The 13,446-nt window shown below is 46.3% G+C and overlaps 1 long non-coding RNA gene across 1 annotated transcript in view; it reads left to right on the top strand.

Annotated features, from left to right (window-relative positions):
- The first annotated feature begins 519 nt into the window (after window positions 1-519).
- The window catches only part of LOC132497526 (uncharacterized), a 157,395-nt gene continuing 144,468 nt past the window's right edge, over window positions 520-13,446 (top strand). The window contains exons 1-2 of the long non-coding RNA XR_009533608.1: window positions 520-674; window positions 2,118-2,308. This is a non-coding gene — a long non-coding RNA (uncharacterized LOC132497526). The remainder of the gene's footprint in view (window positions 675-2,117; window positions 2,309-13,446) is intronic.

Raw genomic sequence — 13,446 nt, forward strand, 5'->3', positions numbered from 1 at the left:
ACCGCCCTCCAGGGTCACTGCTTTGGGTCCTACGAGTGGTAAAGTCCTATTTTAAAGCTCTCTGCTATTTTCAGTCTCTCGCCCGCCCCTCCACCACCAGAGGCTCCCCGCCCGAGAGGCGCACCCTTTTAGGAAGCCTTTTCCCGGCCCAACTCAGCCCCGGGCGCACGAAAGCCTCCACACCAGCCTGGCTTCTCCGGCGGCGGCGAACGTACGCACCACCTGACTCGTGCTCCCATTGGCTGCTGCCTGTTGCTAACCCACGTGACCGGCGCCGGCGCGCCCCGCCCCCGGCTCCGCCTCCGCGGCGCGTTCTTGCGGGCGCCGGACGCGCGGGGCTCCCAGCCGTCGCCCGCCCGCCCCGCCGACTGCAGCCTGCGTTCGGCGCTCGGCGCCCGGCGCCCGGCGCCCGGGCGGCCGGCGCCCACAAGGTGGCAGTGCTGCGCTGCTGGTGCCCTGGCCGGGTTCCGCGCGGCGCGGGGAGGCCGGAGCCCGCGCACCTCTCCTGCAAAAGTTTTAATGAACATAGACCCACCCGGGCCTGGGGCGCTCCCAGGCCTGCTGGCCGCGCCCCTTCGACTTCGGGGTTCCTCTGGGAGAGTTACATTCCTCGATGGCGTCTCTCTTTGTCCTCGACTCAGAGAATCAGGATTCGGGGCCTGTAATTGAAGCAGGTATATTGATGTTTTCAGCACTGTTTTTTTGTTGTTGTTTTCTGTTTTGTGTTAGAGCCCTTCTACCGGGAATTGATTCTGAAAGAGACATATTACCACAAACCTATTGACAATTATTCTGTCTCTCTTCTTGAGAGCCTCCCCCTCCAGAGAAGCAATCTGCAGCCTCCTTTTGGGGGGTAAAAGACCTATACCACCACCGTTTCAGAGGATCCTTCCCTGCCCCCGAGTCCTGGGATTCTACCCCGTTCTGTGGAGGAGGACCCGGGGAACCTCCCGTCCCGCAGCTGTCCTGGGATGCCCTTAATTCCAGGCGCACAGAGCCTTAATTCCGACCTTGTTTGACCCAGCTGCACGCCCGGCGTCCTCATTTAGTGTGTGAGGGTTGGAGGGCCGACTTTTCTCTCTGCTCACTGATATTTTTTCTCTGCCTTCACTTTTCTCCTTGGCTCGCGGCTGGTGTCACGTCCCCCACCGCAGCCCAACCCCACTACACGCAGACACACAAACACACAAGCACGTGCTTGCGACTCCTTTTCGATTTTTTTTTTTTTTTTTTTTTTTTGCGGTACGCGGGCCTCTCACTGTCGTGGCCTCTCCCGTTGCGGAGTACAGGCTCCGGACGCGCAGGCTCAGCGGCCATGGCTCACGGGCCCAGCTGCTCCGCGGCATGTGGGATCCTCCCGGACCGGGGCACGAACCCGTGTCCCCTGCATCGGCCGGCGGACTCTCAACCACTGCACCACCAGGGAAGCCCTCCTTTTCGATTTTAAACAAAATGTTCGGAGGGCTCTCTGGGGCCACCCGACTCCGGGAAAGAGAAAGATCAGAGGATGTGAGGGCAAGATGGTGGCTTGGGGCACTTTCCTACAACGGAGAAGGAGAGAGAAACACTCTTAGGCTTCCCATTGTCTACACCACCAAGCCCACATTCCAGTCCCTGGTAGTCAAGCCCTTCCCTTGGGCCCCCTAAGCTGCCCTCCAGGGAATTTCCCACAGTGCCTCTAGTCTGCTGATTTAAATGAAAGGGTGAGGTTTTTTATGTTGATTGGACTAAACTTTTTAATATCGGGGACTCATAATACTGACAACAGCACACATTTACATCATATTTAGTGTTTTACCTGTATTAACTCATTTAATGCTCAACAACAGCCTTGAGAGGTAGTCTTATTATTCCCATTTCATAGATGAGGAGGTTGAGATCCGGAGAGGTTAAGTAAATAGTGCAAGGTCCACAGCTAGGAAATGGCAAAGCCAGGGTTTGAATGGAGATTGCAGAGTTTAGGTGTAGAATTAAAGTGCTTCTCCATCTCTGAATCTTTATTCCTGTTCTTAATCAAACCTCACCCGAATTCAAGGCCCACCTGTACCTGTTACAGTCTGAGAACCCTCCTTGGTTGGGCCAGCTGAAGAGGCCTTCCTGCTCTGTCATGTTTTCAGGAGTCAGGCCATGGCTGCGGAGATGCCATCACCCTAAGGAAAGAGGGAGGCATCTTCTGAGGAATCGCCTTCAGAACCCGAGGCACGTCTGTTCATACCTTCAATCCTGACCAGCTGTTTTTGAAGGCGAATATGATGTTTGGAACCATCCAGAAGTCATTTGGAGTCCAGTGAAAAAGCCAGCGATCAAGGTAAGAGAAACTACTTTTGGTAAAAGGAAATAGGATACACTCTAACTGAAAGAGTCTGGTTTTCTTCTGTGGCTTGAAAACTGGATCTAAATGTAATTCCAAAAGAGAAAATTCCCCCAGGAGGTGAGTCCTGGCCGCCTTATTGGAGAGCATGTACTCCCAAGGTTGCAGGCAGGGTAAAACTCATTTGGAAGTACACATTGTTTTTCTAAATATATATATTCTGATCATGCTCATCACCTTATCCTCAACTTTCATTTATATTCTTTCTGTATCTTTTACTTCTTTATATTCCCTTTCACACCAAGTGTGTTACATGCAAAATGAGTATGTTAGGCTGACAAGGAGCCTTGTATGTTGGGGAAACTTTCTATTTGAGTAGAATTAAGAGGGGAGTCCTGGTCTGCACATGAGCTGGGGTGCAAAGCTGAAGGAAGGGGACAAGGGTGGAATAACTTGAGAAATACTTGCCTCCATCTCCTGGGGGCAGAGTTTATTGAATAAAATCGTGGGAGATATAATTAGAAAGCGATGTCGTACGGGTAGATAGGTCTTTATCTTTTAGGCCAGTGGTTTTTAACTTTTTTATTAGAGATTTTCTCCTGCTGCTTCCTATAAATGCCCCACAAACAGAAATGCAATACAGGCATAACTCTTTTTTCCCCACTCTACACTTAATTACCCTTCTCAGGTGTTGTGTTTTTTACAAATTGAAGGTATGTGGCAATCCTACAAGCAAGGCTATCAGTGCCATTTTTCCAACAGCGTTTGTTCACTCCATGTTTCTGTGTCATATCTTGGTAATTTTTGCAGTATTTCAAACGTTTTTGTAATGATTATATTTGTCATGGTGATCTGTGATCCGTGATCTTTGCCACTGCTCTTGCAAAGATTACAACTCGCTGAAGGCTCAGATGATGGTTAGTATTTTTTAGCAATAAGGTAATTTAAAATTAAGGTACATATGCTGCGTTTTTAGGAATAATGCTTTTGCACACTTAATAGACTACAGTAGTATAAACATAACTTTTATATGCGCTGGAAAACCAAAAAATTCCTGTGACTTGTTTTATTGCAAGATTCGCTTTATTGCAGTGGTTTGGAGCTGAACCCGCAATATCTCTGAGGTGTGCCTGTATGTAGAACAGATAAAAGTAAGAGGTCTCTGGCCAGAGTTGTGGAGGCAGGGGCCTGCAGTTGGCTGCCTCACTGTGGTCCCTTGTGCACACGCCCCAGGCACCTCTGAGGAATCCTAGGGCTCTTCCAAAACAGTGTGAACCACTGGTGTAGACAACGGCGGCGGGGTGGGGGGGGGCCTGAAAGTGTGCACCTGCCCATCTCTGCGTCAGTGTAACCTCCAGCTTCCTGACAGTTCCAGCCCTGCCCCTCACATCTTCAGATTTGTCCTGTTCCCCAGAGCCTTACAGGACCACTATCCCCGAGGCATAACTTGCCTAACACCCATTCTCCTTTTTTCCTTGCTAATGGAAGCCAACTTTAATCTGGGCGGCCACGTACTCAAGTGACACCCACCAATGAATCATGATTGGTCCAAGGGAGGACTTAGCCAAATCCAGCTGCTGACTCTTTTGATAAAATTTTATTGGAACACAGACACTCATTTGTCTACCTCCTGTCTACAGATGCTTTCATGCTTCAACAGCAGAATTGACTACTTGTGGCAGAGACCATATAGTTTGCAAAGACTAAATTATTTACTATCTGACCCTTTACAGAAAAAGTTTGTACGTAGCCATGGCAATCCCATTTTCCTTTGCCAGACATATGCAGACATATGATCACCTTTGACCAAGGATATATAATGTAAAGTCTGCTGGAAGCAACTGAAAATGGTTTTCCTTCCTGATAAGAGAGGAATATGAGGAGAACGTTGTTTTTGTCCTTTTCCTTTCCATTCTATCACGTGAAGATGTGATGTCTGGAGCTGTGGCAGCCATGATGAGCCTGATTCCCCGATGGTATCATTCAGTCACCAAACCTACCTTAGGACCATCTACTTTCACACTTCTTGTTGAGCAAAGAGTAAAAATCCCTATGGTTTATGTAACTCTTCATTGGGTTTTTGTTACTTGCAACTACATGTAGACAAACTAAGGTATTTTGTTTAAAGCCTAATAGCAAAAGGCCGAGTGTCCTTGTGGAAGTTGTGCACTGGAGTGGTATATAGCAAATCTAGTGGATACTAATAATGATAGCTTATAATTATTGAAAACTTCCAGCATGCCAGTCACTCTACCAAGTACTTTACCTTCATTTTCTCATTATCACAAAACCCTGTGGAGACACTTTTATCATTATCTCCATTTTACAGATAAGGAAAGTGAGGCTTAGAGAAATTTAATGATTTGCCAAAAGTGACACAGTTAAGTGGCAAAGTTCAAATTTGCACCCAGCTCTGCTGACTTCAAAAGCCAAGCTCTTAACCATGACTTTACATGGCCACTTCTATCCACAGACCTGAATTCAAATTCCAGCTCAGCTACTTGGCAGGCAAGTTACTTAATCTTCTTGAGCCTCAGTTTCTCCACAATAAGGGGATAATATGTTCCTTAAAGAGAATGTTCCTGCCACAGTGCCCAATACACGGTGTTTCACTGTATTTTCTCGCATGCTCCTTTCTTTAGGGGTAAGTGGATGGCAGTCGGTGAGCTGGGAGAGTAACCAAGAGGTAGAAAAGAGAATAGCCAGGGAAGGGAAAAGACACACCAGTTCCTGGAAAATTAAAGGAGGCTGGCCTCAGGCCTGGACCCGGTTCTATGAGGAGGCAGGGAGGGGAGGGAGAGAAAGAAAACCAGGATACTCCTACCTCATGGCCACACCTTGTGTTTGACCAAGGACTTGGCGACCTTATGGTCAGCTGTGACCTGAGAGCTCGTTTTAGCCCATTGTCCTGTCTCAAGGTGCTTTGAAAAATTGTAAGGAACTAAACAAAAAAGAAATTCCTTGAGGTGTAGGTTTCATTCCCCTTTGTGGAAAACTGAGCCACTGTGCAGAAGCAAGTGTTCCTCAGAGCAGAGGTCATTGGCGGCTACGGCCATTGGCACGTTGTTATCTTCCTTACTGTCCTGAGCTGCTTGCCCTTGAGGAACGGACCTCTTAAGACACAGAGGAAGGATCAGAGGTTCCCTTCTTGGTTCTCAGCTTTATTTTAGAGGTTTCCGCTTAGAGCATTACTGTACGGGTTTTTAATGGAAAAGAATAATCAAGACCAGTCCACTCAAAGAGCTTATGGAAAATATATGAAATTTAGAGTTTAGAAACCAGATTTAATTGTTAGGCCTATTTTTAAAAAGCGAGCAAAGGAAAGCAAGAAAAACGACCCCAGTGGCTTATTATGTAACACCAGATGTTTGGCAAAGAACAGAGCAGATGAGGGGGTGATTTTTTCGCTGTTCATCTGGTTGCTTTGGCCTCACTGTAGAGGCAGTGAGAGAGGCTTATATAAGAAGCCCGCTGGAGCGGCCTCGGCCATGCTGTCCACTTGCCCTTCAATAGACCCGTGAACCTTCAGCTGCATTTTTAAGCTCCAATGGGGCGGATTCTTAATGAACACATTCCTTTGACCCAGCAAGGGCTTGAGAAGCTTCTGGAAATCATCTAATGATGACTCCAGGTAGACAAAGCAGTGGGGGGAAGGTATTTTCCCTTCTCATTCAGGTGTCGTAGGCTCGGGGAGACCTAAAGTCGTTTCATCTTAAATGTACGGATCTAACATAATATTAAAACATGCCCGTGGGCTTTGAAAAAGTGACAGCCGCTCTTCAGTGTGATAGAGAGATGTCCACACTTCGGCTTGCTTTGTTTGTCCGCGTGGATGTTTGTTTTTGCCAGAAATGCCAGCAAAGGGCAGCAAGCACCGTTCTGCTAGAATGCGAAAACCAGGACCCGATTAGTAGACGCATTTGTTGAAAAAGCATTTTCGCTGCACACTAATCTCTACATATCCTGTGGGGAAATCCTCTCAATCCCATACCTGATAAATGAATCTGGGAAGTGAATAAACACTCTGGAAGTCTCTTACTGATACATAATTCCACGTGTTATGTGGGTTCCGCCAGCCTCTGAGCTGAGGCAGCCTCGTGTACCTTTCAGACTGACCTGGAACAAAGCTTGTCGAGGAGAAGATGTCTGTGCCTCCTCCCTGCCCAGCACTGAGCACTTGACTTCAGCCTTTCACGGGAACCAAGGGGGTGTTCAGGGCTAATGCTGACATCCTGGATTACAGTTTTTATTGTCTGGTGCTTTTGTTGAACTTGAATACTCCACCAGACGTTGTGTAATACTGCAGATCAGAAATACCATGCTCTGTGTTCTTCTGGTTTTCCACTCAGGGCCAGGGTAGGGGGTGGTCCTGAAGCTGCTACAAAAATCCTTTTCAAAAGTTAGAATTGAGTCTGTGCAAACATTCTCTCTTCTTGAAAGCCCACGCGGTCTCCCCACCATCCTCCAGGGGTCTTGGAATGCTACTCCACAGTGGTTGTACATGACTATGTAATAGTGATTTTCCTGAAGGTTCTTGAGGGCACAGGCCATGCCTTTTCATCTTTGTAAAGATTGGTGCCTGGTGCGTCCATTAGTAATTAACTAGTTATCAGTAATTAATTAATGCTGAATGAATGAACTGCAGCCCTTGGTAAGTTTGTGGGCCCATGTATGTGAGACATTGCCAGAGAATGACAGTTAGGTCTTGTTAAATTAGGGATTTATTTAAAAGTGAATGAGGGAGATTTTCTGAAGCCCTTGATAGGACCTTCAAAGATGAGAGAGTGTCTGCTGGCCAAATGTAGTTACAGCGCGATTACACCAGCAGCATCCCAAGGCATGTCTGTGTGTCAGAAGGAGAACTGTACAAAGAGAACATCCTAGATGTACCCCCAGGTCTCTGGGCAGAACACATGCACATGTCGAAAATACCTTTATAAACCCCAAAGGACTCAGGTTCACTGCCTGCTATGTATAATCAGTCATATATGCATGATGTTGAAACACGTTTCAAGATGCTACTGGTGAAAGAATCAGACTGTTTGTTTGATGTCTTATCAACAAAAGAGCTTCACTGTTTTTTTACTGCTGCATAACAAATTACCTCTAAACTTAGGGATTTAAGACAACAAACATTACTCTTAGTTTCTGAGGGTCAGGATTCTGGGCATGGCTTAGCTGGGTGGTCTGGCTCAGAGTCTCTCTTGAGGCTGCCCTCAAGATGCTACAGGGGCTGTATTCATCTGAAGGTTTGCTGGGGCTGGAAGATCTGCGTTCAAGATGGTGCTCTCACACGGCTGTGGGCAGGAGGCCTCAGTTCCTCCCTCTGTGGGTCTCTCCATAGGCTGCTTGAGTGTCCTCACGATGTGGCCATTTATTTCCCCCAGAGTGAGTGACCCAAGAGAAGGAACAGGGAGGACCTTGCAGTGCCTTTTATGATGTCGTCTCCAAAGTTACACACCATCACTTCTGCTTTATTCTATTCATTAGAACATCCCTAAATCCAGCCAGTACCCCAGGGGAAGAGAATTAGCCTTCACTTCTTGAAGGGAGGTGCATCAAAGACTTTCTGAACATATTTAAAATCCATCACAGAGCTGTTGCTTTAATTCGACAGGTATATTTTGAGCACTAGCTGGCCTTTCCATATGTGCATGTTAAATATGTAAATCCTGCTTGGTCTGGAGGAAGTCCTCATCGAGTTGCCCACTGTGAGAAACAGGTTGTCTGAAAATCAGGACCTGTGGTTCTGAGTGCTTGACCTTGTAACTTCCCTTTGAAACCATTTTTGTTTTCCCTGTCTGCAGCGTGGAGAGGCTTTTCACTGAAATCCATTTGCAACCTCTTAAACAAGAATAACAATAGCCCTCACTTTTAGCCACGCTAAGAGTTCCACAAATACTATTTCATTAGATTCTCTGTGAGCTAGATGTTCTTATCATCATCCCTGTTTTACCGATGTGGCCACAGAGGGCTGGCGTGATTTGTCTGAAGTCACCTAGCCAGTAAATGGTAACATTGGGATTTGAACCCAGGCAGTCTGGCTCCAGAGTCTGGGCTCTTACTTTCTCAACCCAGTGTTAGAGTGTCACCTCCTTCAGCTGGCCTCTCTCTCTCTCTCCACCCAAGACCCCTAAAGTTAAGTTTGTTTGTATGTTGTGTAGCTTCTACTTTAAATGAGCCCATCTCAAAAACACTCTGCAAAGTGGGAAGGGATTGGGTCTGGTATTTATTACCACCACCGGGTCCCCATTTAGAACTCCCCACCACCATAACTCATTCTGAGTTTGGGAAACCATTCCCTTTTCTTCCCCTTCAGGTCTGGGAGTAATAATAGCTCCTACATTGCAGCAGACAGAAAAATGAGTCCCTCACCCCACCCCAAGACGTCTGTCCTAATGCCTGGGACCTGTGCATGTGGCAGAAGGGACTTTGTGGTTGTAATTAAGTTGAGGATCTTGAGATGGGGAGATGATCCCAGATTATCCAGATGTGACCCATATACCAGGATCCGTATGCGTGAGTGTCAGAATTGGATGTGGATTTGAGGAAGCTATGCTGCTAGCTTTGAAGATGGAAAAAGGGGCCATGAGCCAAGGAAAGTGGGCAGCGTCCAGCAGCTGAAAAGGGCCAGGAAACAGATTCTCCCCTAGAGATTCCAGGAGTGCCAACACCTTGATTTTAGCCCAGTAAGAACCATTTCAGACCTCTGACTTCCAGAACTCTACGGCAATAAATTCGTGTTGTTTTACACTCTCCACTGCCCAGAAAAAAAATTCCATGGAGTTGCTGAAAATCCACCCTGCTGTTTTTACATAATACAATAACGGAGGAAGAAATTACGAAACTACATCTTATTAGAGATTATATAATTATATAAACTGAGCACATGCTTAAGTTCCAGGCTGTGGGATACAAGAAATTCATTGTGGGAACTTAGAAATTCATTCAGAAGAAAAGGCGTACACACATCAAGCAAGCAGCAAATCTTTATTTAAGGGAGAATGTGTTCAGGACCAATAGGGAGCCCTGGAAAAGTACGGAACCAGGTCGGGTCAAGGACGCTGGTGCAGCTGAGCATGTTCTGGAACTCTATAGTTATCTTACCATGTCTAAAAGACCGTGTAGGGACAAGAAAATAATCTTACTGATAGGCACTCTCAGACACACAACGTTCTAGAAGGTTCTAGAACTTTTGGTCCCATTGGTCACGCTTCAATTGACTTAGAGCAGCCTCAGATGAATCCCCACTTTCTCTGCTCTCCCAACGTTTCTTTTTTATGCCCCCAGTCTCTCCTCAGGGTCTGTGCCATCCTGCCAGTACCTAGAATGGTCCAGAGGTGGAGATGCTCCAGGCTCTATCTAGATGGACAGCAGGGATTCTTACACTCACTGGTCCCCCACTGAGCATCTTTGCATTTGACGTAGGCTCACCAGTCTTCAGAGATGAGCATCCACAAGATAACAAAGCTCTCTGTCTTTAATCACAGTCACCTCCCACAACCCAGGAGTGAGAGGGGGTGAGTGGGATGAGGACAGACAGGCAAGCAGATTGCAGGGTCCGATGGACTCTGAAGAACGGCTGGGGTGTGAGTATGGGGGGAGGGGTTAAGAGTGTTCCAGACCTGGAGAAAGCATTTGCAGAGGTCAGGAGGGAGGAAAACACGGGCAGACGTGTGCTATAGAAGAAGGTGTAGATATATGTTCTTGGGGCAGAGTGTTCCTCTAGGGTAGATGGAAGAAAACTGCATGGGGCGAGAGTGACGAGATTGTGGTGTGCTGGGAAAACTGTAGAGATGGGTGTATGTTTGGGGAGCCCTTCAAGGGAGTGAGTGAATCATTCCATTTTCAGCCCTGTTTTGGACATTATTTACCTGTGGCTAAAGAAATGAGGGGTGGCTGCTGGGGGGAACCCTGGGGCCACACGTGGGAAAATTCCCACAGCTCCCTATGCCTCTTCCTGCAGAGCGCTGTCCGGGATAGTCTGCTGTGGAAACCCTAAGAGTTATTGCCGGGCCTTGGAAATAATTAATACACGTACTAGTCAGAGTCGCATCTCCGTGTACACAGGTATGTCCCAGGGTGGGCAGCCCTGCTCTTTGTCGCATTTTCCGGGAGGCTGCCAGCAGCCCCGTGCGGGCTGTGATTCTCGCGGCTGATCGCGCAGGTGTCTGACCACGTTAGCGTTGATCCGGGGCCTGGCTGTCGCATTGCACTCCCCCCAAGCAACATGTTTCTGTTTCTCTAGTATTTAGAGCTGAGTTCTGTGCTCTCCGCTATGTGGATATCAAATATAAATGATTTCAAGCCTGGGCTTTGGGTGTGTGGAGACTGCCTTTTTCTAGGCGAGTATTTCATGAGGTCTTTCCTGACGTGCTGTTTCCACGCTGTTCCCCTCCAATATATCACGGCATTTCTTTGGTTCCCGATACCGATAGGGAGAAGATTCTCTGTCTTGGTGGCAATATCTCATCCAGAATTTCTATCACTTTTGTAAGTGGGAAGAGGGATATTCACACCTACTATAAATATTCTAGGTCCTTACTAAACTGTTTTTTCATTTAGGGTAGAATTTGGTATTCGAAGTTTCCTTCTTGGATTCCAGCCAGTGAGTTTTAGGGGATTACCCAAAGGATTTCATTATGAGACTGCGCCACTTACAGATTGCTCCCATGGATAGGGGCTCGCGTGACGTGATGTGGCCGCAGTGTAACTGAGAAATGAGAAAAGAACTTTGGGAGCTTGTCCTAGTTTATACTGCGGTGAGAGGGGGGAGCCTGCGAGGTAGGATCGGGTTTATTAGGTAAAATGGTTGACTGCTTAAAGGGTGAATTTTCTGCTCTTTTGCTTTCTGTTCTGCCACGTGGTTTCCATAGCAAGACAACACCCGTGTCTGTCTAAGAGCTTGGGTCCTGGAGTCAGGTGACTGGGGTTTGAAACTCAAGCACAGGTTATTTCCATTGCAAAGCCTTGGTTTCATAATCTGGAAACTGATAATAATAGTAATAACAGCAACAATGACAACAATCATATCTAACTCAAAGGGCTATTTTAAAAATTAAATCACAAAATTCACATGAGTCGTTTAGTATCTGGCACATAGCATGACAAGCAGTCAGAATGCTGTCTTTTGTTGTTAGTGATAGTAATAGTTTTCTATCGTTTGCAATGAATTGGAAGGTTCAGAGTACACAAAATTGAGATAATGCCGATGATGGCAAAAGTTTAGAAAAGACTACAAGACATCTCAAGTTTTGGATAAAAATCAGGAATGAATTATTTGCTTAGTCTCTTACAGACATTATGACTGTATTTTGCTGTATAGAGATTTATTACCAGCTCACAGAAGAAGCCCTTCCATTCTTTGGCTTGCATACACGTGGGAGTGTGTGTGTATGTGTGTATATGTGTGTATGTGTGAGTACATATGCATATTGCTTCATGGGATACCCCCTTGCAAAATGTAGAGAGAAGCACTGTGGGCTGTAAAGGAGAGCATCACACAAAAAAAGAGATTTCTCTTCTGTCCTTTCAAATGGACCACTGCCCACTGAAGCACCTTTTTCTTTTCTCTAAAGCCAAGTAAAGGCATTGGGGCCGATCGTCTTTCAGCAGCACTCTTTTTTCTTCTTCTGTTTGGATTTCTCTAAGCACGGTTCCCCAGGCGTCTGGAAAATTAAATGAAAGAAATAAAATAATTCATCTTTTTTTTTCCCCCTTGGAGTGAGGACCTGCAGAAATAAAGGAAACCAAGATACTTATAATAGGATCCATGTAGGTGTTAGGGAACAAAGAGTGACAACAATCACACGGATGGCTTAAAATAGCTACACTTCAGGATAGACCTATTATGCAAGAGGAACTATGCTGGTGGTAATTCCAGCCACTTAAAGGAAGATACGATCATCTTACAAAGCGAGATACTCACCACCACAAAAAGATTTGCTTTTTGGTTACAGATCTCTCATTTTGGTGATATAGACAGTACTAGACAGCAGTATGGGGGGAAATTGAATTGGGAAGGGCCAGAAAAGGTGGAAAACAAAGAGAGGTATTAGTGATATTAATTGGAGCTAGCAACTCTGATTCATGAGGTGGTTTGCATCGGCATTGGTGAGGCCTTTTCAGAGCAGGCGTGGTGGTAACCTGCGGGCAAGGTTTTGAGAAAACCTGAGCAAGGGTGGAGAGGGCTTCCCCGACCCTCTTCTCTGCTTTACTGTCTATCCTGAGAGCTGATAAGCATGTGAGCTGCTGAGAGCATGATGTGCAGAATACCCTTCCTCAGGAGAGCCCCAACTCTTCAGGCATGGTCTTTTATGCTTTGGAAAATCAAACAAGAGAAGGATCAGGAAAGTTCTAAGAGGAAGAAACAGCAATTGCATAGTCTGTAACATAGGAAAGATTTTCATGTGTTTGGGAAACTGAAAGGAGACCAGTAGGGATGGAGAAGAGAGAACAGAGGAGGAGAAAGGCTGGCCATGGGGGGAGAGAGCCAGGCAGGGGCCAGTTTATGGCAAACCTTGCAGGTTGTGGGAGGGAATTTAGATTTTTATTGTCAGTGCATTAGTAAACCACTGAGGACCTTTAAGCTGGGGAATTACAAAGTATGTGATGTGTATTCGCCTTTAGGAAGATCTCTAAGTAACTTCAGGACACTCTCTGAAATGATAAGCTATTGAAAGTCCTCATCAATATTCAGCCCAGGATCTGGGAGGCAAGCTGGGATACTTGAGATCAGCCCATCTCTCCTAGGGTCACTCAGTCTGCTGGCAGGCACAGCATTCCAGACGTCTCTCTTCACCACCTTCTTGTGTCAACAGGTTGTTATTCAAAACTGAGCTTACTGTTTTCAAGAGGATGAGGAAATAGTCTGTATTCCTGCCCCAGGTTAAGATTTTGAAGAGGAAGGTCACAAATGAAATTTCACCTCTGAGATTTTTTCTGGATTAGAAAAATCCCCAAAGTGTCACTAAACTGGCGAGGACATAGTGATCACCTGAGATTTTAAGAAATCTTCAAAATGCCGGTAAAGTTTTCTTCAGGTCCTTTATGCAAGTCCAAGTCAGGCTATAGTGATTTGTAAGAAAGAAACAGACCCTACTCTAAGCCTCCACCTATTTGAAGTGGGTAAAATA

The sequence above is a fragment of the Mesoplodon densirostris genome, chromosome 10 (genome assembly GCF_025265405.1).
Source record: "Mesoplodon densirostris isolate mMesDen1 chromosome 10, mMesDen1 primary haplotype, whole genome shotgun sequence".
NCBI classification, from domain to species: Eukaryota; Metazoa; Chordata; class Mammalia; order Artiodactyla; family Ziphiidae; genus Mesoplodon; species Mesoplodon densirostris.